Genomic DNA, 13,192 nt, shown 5'->3' with positions numbered 1-13,192 from the left:
ATAAGTGAGTCTGTTGATTTGAGACAGCTTGGCTCGTGTGCAGTATTGATAGATATCTCATCTGGGATCTGGCTTACCTCCCCTAGGAGACTTCCTCGGCAGTTATTTTTTCCTTCACCTGTCTCCAAGATGGTAATTGGGCTAGAATGATCTTTATCCACCACATATCAGATACTTGTAGTCTAGGGGTGCGATACTTTGAGGGGCTCAAGATTAATGCTGTTTTCCATGATAACTCTCAATGGGAGGGTAAAACAGTTTGCCTCCATCCGCTCTCTCCCACCAAAAGCTGGTTGGCAAAAGACCATCACAAATAATTAATAAAGCTCTGTCAAAGTAAACAGTAAACAATAGTCAGAGAAGAGATTAGAATAGACCAACAAATACACAATGAAAAATGTAGGATCTTTTACTGGGAACAAGATAAGATCTTGGTTCAAACCAGAAGAAAGAATGATCTCACCTAGGGGAAATCCCCTTCTCAATGTCTAGGTCTGAAAGTCAAGTGACATGTTGAGGGCAAGGGAGGGGAAGTTTCCCACACATATCTGTGGCTCTGAGGGTTCCCTGGAAGCCATTCAAATATTGAAGGCTTGCCTCATTTCTCATCATCTTAACTGATCTCTCTGGAAGTTCTCCAACCATCTGAAGAATTCCTTTCACTGTCATTCAGTCACTAAGCATTTATTAGGTGCCTACTATGTGCCAGGCACTATGCTAAGTACTGGAGGATACAAAGAGAGGCAAAAGACAGTCTTGACTCTCAAGAAAGCCAGAGGATTTCTTAAAATTAATTTATTTTTAGTTTTCAACATTCTCTTCCACAAGATTTTGAGCTCCAAATTTTCTCCCCATCTTGTCCCTCCCCCCACCCCAAGATGGCATGCATTCTGAATACCCCTCCCCCTAATCTGCTCTCCCTTCAATCTCCCCCCACTTCTCTTAGCCTCTTCCCCTTCAATTTTCCTGTAGGGCGGGATAGATTTCTATGCCTCATTTCCTGTATATCTTATTTCCCAGTTGCATGTGAAAACATTTTTTTAAACATTTGTTTTCAAAACTTTGGGTTCCTAATGTTCTCCCTTCCTCCCTCCCCACCCACCCCCACTGAGAAGGCAAGCAGCTCAATACAGGTTATACATGTGCAGTCATGCAAAACACTTCCATAATAGCCATGTTGTGAAAAACTAAGTATATTTCCCTTAATCCTATCCCACCCCTTGTTTATTCTATTCTCTCTTTTGACCCTATCCTTCCTTCGATGTGTTTGCTTCTGATTACCCCCTCCCCCAATCTGCCCTCCCCTCTATCATCGCCCTGCACTCTTGTCCCCTTCCCCCTTATTTTCCTGTAGGGTAAGATAGATTTCCATACCCAATTGAGTGTCTATGTTATTCCCTCCTTAAGCCAAGTCCTATGAGAATAAGATTCACTTATTCCCTCTCACCTTCCCCTGTTTCCTCTCCATTATAAAAGCCTTTTCTTGTCTGTTTTATGTGAGATAATTTACCCCATTCTACCTCTCCCTTTTTCCTTCTCCCAGTATAATCCTCTCTCATCCCTTAATTTTATTCTCTAAATATCACCACTTCATCTTCAACTCACCCTGTGCCCTCTATCTATCTATCTATCTATCTATCTATCTATCTATCTATCTATCTATCTATCTATCTATCCATCTATCTATCCATATAATTTTTTCCTTCCAGCTACCTTAATACTGACAAAGGTCTCATGAGTTACAAATATCATCCTTCAAAGCAGGAATGTAAACAGTTCAACCTTAGTAAGTCTCATGATTTCTCTTTCCTGTTTACCTCTTCATGCTTCTCTTGAGTCTTGTATTTGAAAGCCAAAATTTCTATTCAGTTCTTTTCATCAAGAATGCTTGAAAGTCCTCTGTTTCACCGAATGACCATTTTTTCCCCTGAAGGATTATGCTCAGTTTTGCTGGGTAGGTGATTCTTGGTTGTAATCGTATCTCCTTTGCCCCCTGGAATATTATATTCCAAACCCTGCAGTTCCTTAAGGTAGAAGCTGCCAGAGGATTTTAAATTTGCTCTTCCAGGTGATAGTGAACCACTGGAGTCTATTGAGTAAGGGGATAATGTGGTCAGACCTCTGCTTCAGAAAGATCACTTTAACAAGGGAGACACTTGTGGCAGGGAGACCAACCAGTAAACTACTGCAATAGTCTAGGCCTGTACCAAGGTTGTGGCGGTGTCAGAGGAGAAAAGGGGGCATACAAAGAGATGCTACAAAAAACCCCAATAGGCCTTGGCAACAGATTGGATATACGGGGATGAGAGAAAGGGGACTTGAGGATGACACCTAGGTTGCAAGCTTGGGTGACTGGTAGGATAATGCTACCCTTGATAATAATAGGGAAATTGGGAACAGGGTAAGGTTTTGGGGAAAAGATGAATTCGGTTTTGGATATGTTAAGGTTAAGATGTCTGTTTGCTGAACATCCAGTTGGAGATGTAAGCCTAGAGGTCAGCAGAGAATCATCAGTGTAGAGATTATAATTGAATCCATGGAAGCTAATGAGATCAGACAGGACAGAGCCATGTGGACACATAGGGTTAATAGGTAAAGATTCAGCAAAGGAGACTGACAAGAGGAGGGGTCAAATGGGCAGGAAGAGAACCAGGAGAGAATAGAGTCATCAAAACTTTGAGGCAAGAGAACATCAAGGAAAAAAAGGTGATGGTCATTGTCAAAGGCTTCAGAGAGGTCAAGAAGGCTAAGGGTTGAGAAAAGGTCATTCAATCTGGCAATTAAGAAGTCATTAGTAACTTTGGAGAGAGTAGTTTCAGTTTAGTAATGAAGCTGGAAGCCACATTGCAGAAATTTAAGAAGGGAGTGAGATGAGAGGAAGTGGAGGTACCTAACTTTAGCCCCCAAAGGGAAGAGAGATGTGAGACAACACATAGCTGGGAGAGTTGGATCAAGTGAGAGTTTTTTGAGGATGGGGAGGTATGGTCATGTTTGTAGGCAATAGAGAAGCAGCCAGTAGACAAGGAAGGAAACACACTTATTAAGTACCAGACATTGTGCTAAGTTTACATTTCATTTGAGACTCACAACAACCTTTGGAGGTAGGTGCTATTATTATCCTCATTTTACAGTTGAAGAAACTAAGGCAGATAGTGGTTGACTTGCCCAGGGTCACACAGCTGGTAAGTGTCTGAATCTAAATTTGAGGTCAGGTAGGTCTTCCTGACTCCAGGCCAGACCTCTTTCCTCTGTGCCACCTAGCTGTCTCACAGGCACAAGGACAGATTGAAAATAAGTAAGAGAGTAAGGCTTGATAGAGAGAGCGATCTACTGGGGAAAATGGATGGAACAGAATCACTTTTGTATGTAGAGGACTTTGTCTTGGCAGGGAGGACCATCTCATCATGTGAGACTGAGGTGAAGAAGATAATGGCAGAAGATATCTAAGTGATATGACATGAGGAAGAAGGGAGAAGAAAAAGCTCTCATTGAAAGGCCCCAAATTTTTCAGTGAAATAAGAGGCAATGTTCTCAGATGAGAATGTAGGGATCACAGGAGCCATGCAAGGTTTGAGGATCAATAAAAATGTTTAGAAGAGTTACTGTGGTGAATGGGATAGTGAGTTAATTAGGGAGGTGTGAAAGGATTGTCTTACAGCAGTGAGGGCCCAGTTTAGATTACACAGAAAATTTGTAATGGATTCAGTCATCATGGTTTTATTACTTTTTCCATCTTTATTCAGCAGTACATGAATATCAGTGAAGGCAGTGGATGATAGGGGTGTGTGTGTGTGTGTGTGTGTGTGTGTGTGTGTGTGTGTGTGTGAAGCTTTTGAGTTTGAAGATTAGAGGGAGAAGGGGATAGGATCAAGGTAACATATAGAGGGTTTGACCTTGTTGAGGAGAAGGGCCACTTCTTCATCAGAGACTGGAGTAAAGGAAGATAAAATGGAGGTAATTTCAAAGGGTTGTGAGATACATAGAAGAGGAAAAGTAGGAGCTCATAATAAAATGGCCTGTCTTTTCTCAGTGAATCATGAGGCAAAGTCTTCAGTAGAGAAGGGGAGGGGAATAGTGTTGTAAAAGGTATAAGAAGAAAAGAAAAGATTTGGAGCAGATGATCGGATTGTGAGCTCCTTGAGGACAGACACTGTCATTTGCCTCTTTTATTTACTGACTGACTGACTGACTGACTAAGGTGCTACAGAAGTATGACATTATTTATAATAAATATATATCTATTATATATAAATTAATATGTAAATAAATAAAATATTTTTTAAAAACTTAGCAAAGTGCCTGGTGCTTAATAGGAGATTATTAAATGTTGATTGATTGATTGTTTGGGATGTTATGGCAATGGGACAGAAAATCAATTAGGAGGAGTAAAAAGGATTACCTTGTTATAGTGATGACCCAGTTGAGATTAGATAACAACTATTTCTAGTGAACCTAACCTCCCACTCACATGACTTCATATAACTCCATTCAGATCCTACTTGAATAGGATTTGGGGTTTGACCAAGTAGAAAGGGGCAACTAGGTGGTACAGTGGATAGAGCTCTGGCCTTGGAGTCTGGAGGATCTGAGTTCAAATTCAGTCTCAGACCAAACACTTGACACTAGCTGTGTGACCCTAGGCAAGTCACTTAACCCCAGTTGCCTTGCCAAAAAAGAAAAATCTAGCTGGTAATGACCAGGTAGAAAGAGCAGTAGGATAAGGGGGATAGGCCCTATAGAGTTGGGACTCACCTTTCTGAGTTCTGTTTTCTTGACTGCAGAATGAGGAGGCTGACCTAGATGATTCTAAGATCTCTACCAGCTCTAAGTTCTATGATCCTGGGATGCTGGGAATAGCCCAGTGATCCGATTTCAAACTTCATCCCCCGGGTCTACCAAGTTTCAGGAATTCCAGAACCAGTTTTATCTTCCTGGCTTCTTTGTCTGAGGGTGGGCATGCAGTTAGGCTTGAACTTGCTGTGCCCAGAACATAATAGATACTTAGATGCTTCCTTACTAACTGACATATTAAGGTATAAATGGCTGGCCCTATTGAGTTTCCTTTTTCTTTCTTTCTGATAACTACCAGAAAATCACTGGTGGCTGTGTAATACATAGAATGTTGTTGGTCGCTCAGTAAGAATACTCTGTTGTGCCCTGGCCCAGAATTCTCCCTGGCATCAGCAGGAACTTGACTCCTGTCTCTCTATGACCTTATCCTCTACTTTCCCTGTAAGTAGTGAGTTGATTATGTCTTGTTCCAGACTCCAGGAAAGTGTAAGCTATTTTTAGATAAACCCAGACGTAGGAGGGAGAGGATACAATGGGCTGATGGCTCATTATAAATGATAAGTTACACTTTTGTAGCAGCTTAGTCAGTTAGCCAATAAGCATTTATTAAGCAGTTGTGGCTTGTCCTTCGTTTTCAAAGAGGACCAATAACATCACCAGGTGATGTCTTGACTTATGCATGAATTGGATTTAAGTGGGGCAGAGTTGCACACACTGGCCTCACTCTCTTCCAGAGTCATCAAAGTCCAGTGGCAGGACAAAAGTCAAGACAACTGGTGATGGCCTGGGATGCAGTAGATGACCCTAGCATCTTCAATGTCTGGCTAACCTCTAATTGCACCTGCTTCAACTGCCATCATAGCTGTAGGAACAAATTGTTTTCATCGGTCCATTCCTCTGGGGAAAGTCTTCACATGCTTGGGGCAGACATCCCCTACCTCACCAATGGGTCTGAGGCCTGTTGGTTACCCCCAACCTGGTTTAGCCTGTCTGCCAAGATGGTTTTACCAGGTTGTGGCTGCGACATGTGCTTCAGCTTCTTGGAGCCACAGATGAGAGTTGAGTGAAAGTGGACACCAAAGGTGGATGAGCACCTACTATCTATCAGACATTGTGGATTTGTAAAGACACAAAAAGACCTCACGAGCTAGACATGACAAGTTTTATTACCACCATTCTATGACAAGTAGATGAGAGCCACACAGCTAGTCAGGGCCAACAGGATCTAAATGAAGGTCCCCTCATTCCAGAACTGGCATCTATTACTTCAGACCCCTTGTAGATCACTTTGACCCAGCTGTTAATCCCTAGAATTCTGTGCCATAGTGACTTTCCTCTAGCTTGAGCCCATTCTGAAACCCTATTTTGCCATCTAGCATGTATACAACATAACTGTATCTTATTAGCCATTGCTGCTGATATTGGTGAGAAAATAGGTTACAGTGGTGGAGGGGGAGGGTGGAAACGGGAAAATGGGATAGAAGAGGGACATGCCATCACATGCACAAGTGTGTGCGCGCGCGCACACACACACACACACACACACACACACGTACATACACACAAACATCCCAGACCTATACAGTGATGAAGCTGGAGCAAAGGGATCCAGGCAGGTAGGATTTCATCAGCGTCAGAATCATAGAAACTCAGAGGCAACCTGGTCCAACCTGTATCTCATCTACAATCCCTTTTACAACCTATCTGACAAGTGGTCACTATGCAATAAACATGTTGAGCATCTCCATGGGGATAAACTAGTACTTAATGTTTTAAAAGTTAGTCAAGTTTAACTAGACGTAGTTTCTACTCTTTAGTTACTTCATTCATTAATGGAATCATAGAACCATGAATCACTGAGGCCTCAAAGGTTATTAGCTATTAGCTATGATTCCTACCCAGACTCAGGCTACATCTTCCGGTTTAGTTATTGGTATAAGGACAGATAATATATAACTGTTTTATTCTTTTCTGCCCTTTAATGATAAAGACTGTTATGAACTATGATAGCCACAGTGTAGCAATTTGTTTATTAACATAAAATCAGAAATAGACGATGACTAGTTGAGCTATCTAGGCATGATATAAATGATACGGTTGCACGGGTATTTAATTAACACATTATCAACAACCACAAATGTATGAGATGTTATGCAAGACATCATCCAGGAAATGTATCATTAGAAAAAGAGGTCTGCTGGTTAGGTAGTGAGAGAGGATTACAGATGGGAAGTTCAGGGGCTGAGCCACTGGCCTACCTTTGTGCTCAACCCTTGACAACCTACTCAAATAAGTGACCACCCAAATACCTTCAGTGTCCAGGAATTCAACATTATGAAATCAACAGCAGAAAAACTCATTCCTTTTGGTGGCAATTTTGATGTTAAAAGTATTTCTTTATCTTACAGTGGTGCCATGGTGTAGCATGGTTATCAGGGCTGTCGTTCTTAGCTATTCCCTCAGATCTCCCTTTCTTTAGGAGTGGGTTTCCTTTTAAATCAGGCTTCTGGAAACAATGGGAAGGAAAATGATGATGACCTCTGTCTCTCAATGCCAATCAGCTAGTCACAGACTCCCCCAGTCAAACTACTGGCTCACTGGCCATAGAGAAGGTTCCTGGTATCAGTCTTCTTTCTATTCTGGGCAGCTGTTTTAAAAAAAGAATTGATAATTCTCTGTCTACGGTTATAAGCCCCTAGACAGAAAACTACTCTAATATGGGGAATGGGGGTAGAAGAGGAATAGAGAATACACATTTATGTAGCACCTACTATATGCTGGGCCCTGTGTTTTACAATCACTATCTCATTTGATGTTCAAAACAACCCTGAAAGGATGGTGCTATTATTTTCCCCACTTCACAGTTATTGGAAACTGAGGCAAACAGAGGTTAAGTGAAATGCTTAGGGTCACATGGCTAATAAATGTGGGAGTCTAGATTTGAACTCAAGTCTTCCTGACTCCAGAACCAATTCCACATCCACTGTGCCACCTAGGTGCCTCAAAACGTTTATTACAGTTGTAAAATCTATTTCTCTCCCTTTCTAGGAGTACTCCACAATGCCACACATAGGCTAGCAATGAAATAGTTAACCACGTTTGCCATAAAAGCTAGCTCAAAGACTTTCCTGTTTACACAGGAAAGGATATAAACTTTTACGAGACAGAGATAAGTTTCAGGAACAAACACAAGTCCTTTCAGGATGAGGCAGAGAAGGAAAGAAGGAAAGCAAAAGGATTCACTGCTTTGGTTCTTCCTTGATACAACTTGTGGTTTAAAGTCAGATGCTGTCGACCTCGTAGCTGCAGCCTCTCTCCCATTTCCATGGCAGTTGCTCTCCACAGCTCTGCTCTCAGTTTGCTGCAGTCTACCAGCATGGTCTAGCCTGGCTGAATCCAGCTGTGGCTGCTGCTCCCACCTGCTTCCTTCACAGACTCACCTCTCAGTACTGGCAGAGTTGCCTACCGTCCTACAACTTCTCTTCCCCTTAGGATGACAGGTGTTAGCTTAGCCCCTTAGTCACAGGGTCAGGACAACTTCCTGTCCACAGAGTTGAGTGGATATGAATTTATGTATACATACATAGGTCACAGCACACACACGCACACACACACACACACACACACACACACAAAATACACATATACATATATACACACGTGTGGTTATAAACACATACGCATATACATGTGTATACAGTTCATAGTGCATATACACATACCTATGTACAAAGATTTAACTGGTTGGTAAATATTTACCAACACATTCCTGCTTATACCCCTAAGTTTCCATTACTGCCACTACAGATAATAATTCTTCCTTATTAGTGGGAATTAAACACAGAAGAGATGTTTCCCTAATTTATTTCTTCTGCCTTTTGAAGAATGAAATCATCATTACAGAAAATCAAGAATTTTTTAACTGCTTTTTTTTTAGCAAAGACAAGAAAAAACTCTAATTCAGAGATTAATATTGAATACTTGTTGATTAAAATTAGGGTCCTTGCCCTCAGGAAGGACTTACAATCTACAAAGCAGAGGCACAAAGTATTAACTAGCAAGATGATTAATTGACTTCGTAGGTACCACAGATATTTGGTGGGATGTAATTCATAGAAACAGTAATGGGAGACTTCAATTAACCAGACACCTACTAGAGCTTTTTCCTCTCTCTGCTAAAAGAACAGCAGCTGAAAGCTTCTTGACTTTCTGTAATGGTTACTTTATTCTTCAAAAGGTAGAGGAAACAATGAGGAGGGCATCTCTTCTGTATTTGATTCCTACCAATAAGGAAGAATTATTGACTACAGTGAGAATAATGAAAACCTAGGAGTATAAGCAGGGGTGTGCTGCTAAGTTTTAACAACCTGTTCTTTAAAGAAAAATATGTATACATGACACACTTTTAAGTTTAGTCTGAAATATTAATATTTTATCTATCACTTTATTAAGTCTAAACAATTTCACAAAACAATAAATCAAGCCATGATTTGTTGCTGCTGATTTCTGAGATATAAATGCTCCTGCCGGTTATTTAACAGCCAACTTTCCAAGCTGGCTCCAGCACACACCAGGGTATAAGTGAGTGCTCCATCTTAGAATTTTTGATAGAAGAGAGGAAATCTGGGCCTCAATCTGCACTTTAGACTTGGGAGAACAGATCTCAAAGGATTCAGAGAAGGGATAGGTAGGGTCTCATGGACTGAAAGAGGAAGTCAGCTCAGGAGAGATGAAAAGTTCTCATTACTGTAATTCTGAAGGCAGGGAAAAATAAACCTTGATGAGGAGAAAAAGGGGGAGTTGTCTAGTTAAATGAGGTTTCTCAGGGAACTCACCAAATTAGATTTTTTTTAAAAAAGGCATTTTGCCTTGCTCTTTAAAAAGACATTTTGCTGAGAAAGGGAAGAAAGATATAGGATAATAACTTGAGGGGATGGCAAGGTCTAGTGAGTTTGTTTTTTAAGAATGGGGAAACTTGGGCATGTTTTTATGTATCAGGGAAGGAATCAGTAGCTAGAAAACAGAAAATGGAAGCAAGAACAGGTAATGAAGGACAAGAACAAAAGTATGGCCTGATCCTGAAAGAGTTGTCAAAGTACTAAAACTGAGAATGAGCTGATACTGGTTAGGAATATTAAGGACAACCAAAAAGAGTGCTTCCCCCCCCCCAATCCTCAAATTCTTATTTTGCTTGCTCATGCATTCATTTTTTTTTTATTGGTCAAGAAGAAAAGTCTTCAGATTGGAATGTTGAAATGAAACATAAGAAGCTGAGCTAGGTGACCTTGAAGATGAATCCAAGTCACCAGGAAAAAATGAAATACACCCTAGGGTATTTCCCTGGAAGAGCTGATCTAATTCCCAAGAAACTGATCTAATTACTGAGCTGGACAAGGTCATTTATCTTTGAAAAATCTTGGAGAGTAGGAGAGTTGCCGTAGGACCAGAGAAGAAAAGAAAGAGGGGTCTGCAAAGTCCTGGTCATAGAATTCTAGATTGCTTTATTATGAAAGGAATGGCTAGTAATCAGCCCAAAACAAGCAAATGATGAAAGAACGTTATCCTGGCTTCATAAAGGATAATTCAGAATAAAAAAAAAAACAGGTCATGCCAGACTAACTACATTTCCTTTTTGGAAAGAGAAATGCTGTAGTTTATCTTGTTTACTTATATTTTAGCAAAACATTGACGAAATCTTTGGAGACAAAATGGAGAGATGTTGACTAGACAATAATGCAGTTCCAGGGACAGAGAACTAGTTAATTGGTGAGATTGCTTGATGTTAACTTGGAAGGAGTCAGGCAGGAAGGCAGTAGTAATTTCTTAAGTGCTTATTATATGCCAGATACCATGCTAGGCACTGAGAATACAAAGACAAACATGTAACAGTCCTTGCCCTCAAGCAGCTTACATTCATCATACTAGAGGAGACCAAATAAAAGGTCTTTAGGGAGGATGAAAAACACCAGCAGCAGGAGGGTGATGGGATAAAATAGACTTCATTCATATAGAAGATAAAACTTGAATTGAGTCTTGAAGGAAATCAGGAGAGAGTGGAGAAGAGAGTATATTCTTTGAATGGGGGACACCTAGTGCAAAAAGCACAGCGATAAGAAATATAGTGCAATCAATCAACTTTTTTTTTAAAGGCAATTGGGGTTAAGTGACTTGCCCAGGGTCACACAGTTAATAAGTGTCAAGTGTTTGGTCTGAGGCTGGATTTGAACTCAGGGCCTCCTGACTTCAGGGCCAATGCTCTATGCACTGCACCACCTAGCTGCCCCCAATTAACGCTTTAAAAGAACCTACTATGTATCAGGTACTGTACACCTATGAGTGAAGTAAATGAGAAACCAGTTTGAAGAGCAGTGTGTATTAAGGTTGGAAAGGAAATCTGGGGACATGTGAAGGGCTTTAAATGCCAAACAGAGAAATTTGCATTGAATCTTAGAGGTAATAGGGAGCCACTGGCATTTGTTGAGGAGGGGAGTGAAATGGTCTTATCTGTATTTAAGGAAAATTACTCTGCCAGCTGTGTGGAGGATGGATTGAAGATGGGAGAAACTTGAAGCAGGGAGACCAGTTAGGAAGCTATTGCAATAATCCAGGTTAGGTATGACGAGGGACTAAACTGTAGTGGTGGCTATGTGAGTAGAGGGAAGGGGACAGATTTTGTGCAGGTAGAATTGACAAAATTTGGCAATTGCTAGGATATGTGAATAAAAGAGAGTGAGGAGTCAAGGATGACCTTGAGGTAGAGTGATATACACCCCTGACAGAAAGAGGGAAATTCAGAAGAGGAATAATTAGCGGTGAAAAGTAGTGGTCTTTTATGGTCATGTTGAGTTTGAAATGCCTTATATCCACTTTGAAATGTCCAATAGACAATCTGTTGACATGGGACTGGAATTCAGGAAAGAAATTAGGCCTAGGTATATAGATTAATGAGTCTTCTGTATAAAGATGATAATTAAAGCCATGGGAGCTGATGAAGTCAACAAGTGAGATATGGTACAAAGAAAAGAGGATCCTTGGTGTAGACCCACAGTTCAGAGGTATAATAGGAATAAAGTCATCAAACAAGACTGAGAAGGAGGAGACAGTTAAGTGACTCAAGAGAGAACAGCAGCACAGAGAGATGAGAGTATCTAGAAATGAGAGTGCCAAATTCTAGAGACAAATCAAGAAGAATGAAGATGGAGAAAGGCCATCAGATTTGGCATTTGAGAACTCATCAACAATTTTGGAGAGAGCGATTTCATTTAAGCGATGAAATCAGTCAGATTGCAAATGAGTGAGAGGAGGCAATGAACATACATAGTTTTTGTAGACATTTTGCTGAGAAGGGGAGGAAAGATAAAGGATAATAACTTGAGGGGATGGTAAGGTCTAGTGAGTTTGTTTTTTAAGCATGGGTAGAATTGGGCATGTTTGTATGTATCAGGGAAAGAATAAGTAGCTACAAAGAAACTGAAGATAAGTGACAGAGAGGAAATGATAGTGGGAACAATCTGCTGGAGAATATGAGAGGGGATTGAATCATGGGTGCAAGTAGAGGGGTTGGCCTCAATGATGAGAAGGACCATCAAAAACTGTAATAAAAATGAGAGTGGGGGATGATGTCAAGAGATATACAGAGAGAAGAGGCTTTCCTTCTTTTTTTCAATAAAATATGAGAGGAGATCTTCAGCTGAGGGATTATGGAGGTGAGCATTATAGATGAAGGGGAAGCTTGAGGAAATAAAATGTTTTGAAAAATTGCTATGGGAAGCGGAATTCAGAATCAATTAGGGAGGAATAAAAGGATTGCTTTGCTTCAATGTCCAATGGGTAAGTTGACATTAGATAACATAAATTCGTAGTGGACCCAATCAGCGCAATTATGTTATTTCCACTCCCTCCATTTAGAAGAATGAATAGGAGAGGAGGAGATGGATGTGGGTATTCCATGATTGTTGACAAATGAGTGGGAATAGGACAGAGCATCAAGGAATTCAAGATTAGTATAGAATTTAACTTGTTAACTATAGGGTCAAGATTAGGAAGTGAGGAAAGAGAAGTAGAGAAGTAGTGACACCTTGGAATGCACTAAGAATTGGAGGTCAGTGTGAAAATGAAAACTAGACTAAGGAAGAGTAAGGTAGAAGGAGAATTAAAATCATAAAGGTTAGGCTTGGATAAAAGAATTTCAGAGTAAGATGAAGGAGTTGTCTAATGGAATGCCCTTGGGCACTTAGTTCTGTGCTATTCAAAATGTGTATCAATGATTTGGATGAAGATTTAGATGGCATATTGATTAAATTTGCAAGGTAAGAATCTTAGCTAAAACATTTGGATTTCAGCGTCTAGGCAGTTTTCTTTCATGATTTCTTAAAATATTACATCCATATGACGTGATATG

General features: G+C 40.5%; 1 protein-coding gene across 3 annotated transcripts in view; it reads left to right on the top strand.

Moving 5' to 3' along the window:
• The window catches only part of NINJ2 (ninjurin 2), a 154,240-nt gene that overhangs the window by 122,070 nt on the left and 18,978 nt on the right, over positions 1 to 13,192 (top strand). The gene's annotated exons all lie outside the window — the stretch shown is intronic.

Source organism: Phascolarctos cinereus, unplaced genomic scaffold (assembly GCF_003287225.1).
Source record: "Phascolarctos cinereus isolate Bilbo 61053 unplaced genomic scaffold, phaCin_HiC Scaffold_1;HRSCAF=81, whole genome shotgun sequence".
NCBI lineage: Eukaryota > Metazoa > Chordata > Mammalia > Diprotodontia > Phascolarctidae > Phascolarctos > Phascolarctos cinereus.
This window is presented reverse-complemented; position numbering and strand designations above follow the sequence as displayed.